Here is a 3879-nt window from a genome sequence, read left to right as displayed (position 1 = left end):
CGCGCAGGAGGCTTCCCCCGAGGAGAGGCGCTGGCCGGACTGGAGGGGGCGGGCAGCTGCCTTTTTCCTGGGGGGGGGGTGACCCTAGCGGGGAGCCCGCGGGCAGCATCTCCGTCCCACATGGTCTGGTTTTCACCCAGGCAGCCCCGCATGGGAAAGATTGGCTCCCCTGTCCTCCTTCTGCCCCAGTGGAATCACGAGCAACGGGGCGCCGCAGCTTCGCCTCCATGTGGCCCAGGGGGGAGGCGGGGGGGGGGCTTATTTCAAAACACAAGCTTCCTCCAGCAGCTGCCTGTTGTCTTTCCTGTCCTGTCCATATTCACCCTCAGCTAACAAATCAGAAAAGAATTCCAAGCGTTTCACCAACCAGTCCTTCAACTGCATTCGAACCATACATCTTCTTCATTTGACCTTTTTAGGCCACCCTTCACTGAAATCATTTCTGGAGCTGTACACACCATTTAAAAACTGCAGCACCTAAGAACAATCTCTGAGTATCTCACAGTCTTCACTTAATGCAACTGTTGAAGAGCAGAACCCTATTAATCCGTTACTGCTAAAGGATTCCTCAGGATTCCCATGTCACCCTGAAGACTTTATTTCTTATTGCAGCCAAAATTTAAGGGACGTTTGCTGTTAAAATGTCTACCAATCAAATCCCATACATGTCTGCTCAGAAGTAAGACCCGCTGAATTCAATTGGACATGCTCCTCTGTAAGGGGGGTTAGAATTGCAGGCACATTCCATTGTCTCTTGAAGCAATGCCAACAGCATTACATCAACAACATGTTGCAGAAATAGTCCTGCAAATAACGAAAGAAAGAAAGAGAAAGAAACCCATTTGGACAAGCACTTGGCGAGAGAGCCGCCACCTACACTTCTGACTGAAGCTTCCAGAAGCTCACCAGATGGGCCACAGCCTTTGCATTCCAGGGGACGCACTCAAGAGCCTCTTGATCTCCCTTGGCGGCCTGCCACTGAGGTGGAAATGTAAAGGGATGGGAGGAAATAAAGCCAGGGCAGGCATTTAAAATGAACATGTGAACATAGCATTTTGGTCAACTCTTGGTCATGTGATGTAATTCTGTGGCTCAGCATGCCATTAGATGAGTGAGAGTGGAGGGAAGTATTTGAACTTGCCTAGAGTGGCCAAAAACAACACCCATCGCAGCCTAGACCATCCCTTGAGTTATCCATTTCATCTGATGCATGAAGTGGTCTGGAAACTTTATAGGTTTTTATAGAGTATGGAGAGGAAGAAAGAAGATGCCATAGCTTAAGAACCAAGGTGAATGGGTGCTGGAGCTTATGCTTGGTTGCAAGCCATACTTCCTGAACTGGAGAACCCACCTCACTGATTTATTATAGGTGATGGAATGCACTCTGCACATGACCTGGGGTACTTTTGTTCTTTTTCTAGACATACTAAGCCCTGGTAAACCCTCGCCAGACTTGATTGAGGCAGAAGAAGTGAGGGAAAGCTGTACCTCCTGGAAAGGGGGGGGGGAGTTACAAAACACTGGGAGACTATTGGGATGGTCAGTTAGAGAAAAGGGGGTGATGTGAGTCTTGCAGCTCTTGACCTTGTGCATTTTAAGGTTTGCAACTTTTGAGATTAGGAATGTGGGCAACCGTCATATTATAAATTCCTCTCACTTTCAATTCCTTTTATCGCCTATTGACAGAACTGTTGCTTTTCAAAGCTTTCACTTTTGGCTGCAAACAGACAGATAATTTTGCCTAGAAGGCATTTTAGTTTAAACATTTTAGTTTTTAAACATTTTAGTTTAAAGTCTGGCATGATGCGCTATGCAAGTCTCATCAGCTGCTTTTTATTTCCTACGCCCATGCTTTTGGTGAGCAGAATTTCAACAGATGCATTTCACTTTTATTTAACCAACAAATTTATATACTGCTTGATTGTACTAATATTTCTACAAGAAATATTAAAATTACCAATGAAGAAACATGGCATAAAGAGGTTCACCTGTAGTGGGTAAAGGCCAAGGGTCTCTGTCGGTACAGAGAGTGGTAATCTCCTCCTCCTTGTTTCTTATGAACATTGCCAGAAGGAAGGATAATTTCTAGTGCTTGGAGGTGGGGGTCTGCTCAAACCCACACTGAAGGTCGGTTGTGATTTGCTCAGGGCCAGTCAAGTCTGCAAAAGTCTCTTCCTGTTACCTGCCTTCTTAAGACTGAAAATACACAGCAGCCAAGGGCTTTAGCTCAGAAACATTTTTTGTGCAAGCTTATATGCCGTTTGTAGATACTGATTTGTCCCAGTGAAGGTATCATTGTACTGACCTTGTGGGTTACATTTGAGAGTTACAGGACTCACAGTATAGCCATCTCATAACTTGCTGAAGATGTTCAGTCATTACTTCTGAGAAAGAGCGGGAGGGACTGAATGCTGCCTCCACCCAGACTATTTGGTTCAAGAGGCTGACTTTATTTTCCTGCCTCCTGGTGGCTGATTGAGGCTCTACTCACAACTGCCTTTGGGGAGAGAGAGGTCTGTGTGCCAACAAAGACAGGAAGAAATTCACTGGTGACTACCACAAGTTGTGATCAAAGGCTTGGATGGCATGTTGGCCTTGTTGTTTTCACCTCCTGTTAAATATTCTGTGGGCTAAATAAGTCAAAGCCAGCCAAGCTGGGCAGCAAGCACACAGCGGAAGCATTCTGCCAGCAGTTAATTGGGGTTAAAAAACTAGCTTTTGCTACACATTCATTTTTATTTTTTTTAATATAGATATTTATTGAAGTTTTCAAAAAATAGAGAAAAAACAAAAAAAAAACAATTAAAAACACATAAAATTTACATTCCTTACTTTCAATAACATATTTCCTTGACTTCCCCACACCTCCCCTTCTTGTATTCCAGTTCCAATTTTTAGCTCAGCAAGTTCTTGTCCTCAAATTTTACCTTATTATATTTAATTCATTTTAGTTAACCAATTTTAACTTATAAACCTCAGTCTTTATACATCAGTACTTATTCTTAAAAATCTTTTTCTAAGGTCGACCCCAATTCCCTTCCACGAATTCCCCATTTTTATATTAGTAGCAAAACAGAATAAAAAGAAACAGAGTATAATTGTACACCCTTTGGATTCCCAAAGCCCCACCCCCCCTTTCCCGGTTCCGAACCCCAACAAATGTCCATCAGTCTATCTGCTGTCAGCCTGGCGACCTCACGTCCGAGGCTCTTAATTCTCTCTCAATTCCTCTCTGCCGGTTTTTTTGATAGTCCTTTGTATTAGACACCAAATCTCGAAGAAGCTCTGTCCCAATAAGGTCCATGTTTCTTCCAGCCAGACCTCCATATTTAAAAGTGGAGCCGAAATTTTGTTTCTTGCTTCTCTTAAGTCCAAATGTCCCAAAAGCTCCAGTTTCCACTTTAGCCAGGTTTGTAATCCATAGGTCTTCAGATCTCCACATGAGGAGATCTCTCCATTCTCCATTCTTCAATTCAAACCAAATTTTCATCATCCTGTTCTTATTTTCCTTTGTATCCATCTTAACAGGCCTCTGGCTCTCCTTAATCATCTGTGACATTATAGCTCCTCCTTCCTTTTCCTTCAAATCATCATATATCTCTTTCCTCACATTCTCAAATTTCTCAGATTTCTTTTCTTGTTCAGCTGCAGAGATTTTTAATTCAGCTGCAAAAACTTTTTGTTCAGCTGCAAAGACTTGAGTCAAGTCCCTTCCAGGCTCAGTAGTTTTATTTACTGTTTCATTCAATATTGTAACATTTGTAGCCAAAACATCACTTTGTTCTTGTAACTTTCCCAAGAGAAAAAAAGTCCTCTCCAGTTCAGCCAGTATTTTTCCACTTACAGCCATTCTTGTAATGTCCCTGAACCCCCTCTAGA

Source organism: Podarcis raffonei, chromosome 17 (genome assembly GCF_027172205.1).
Source record: "Podarcis raffonei isolate rPodRaf1 chromosome 17, rPodRaf1.pri, whole genome shotgun sequence".
Classification (NCBI taxonomy): domain Eukaryota; kingdom Metazoa; phylum Chordata; class Lepidosauria; order Squamata; family Lacertidae; genus Podarcis; species Podarcis raffonei.
This window is presented reverse-complemented; position numbering follows the sequence as displayed.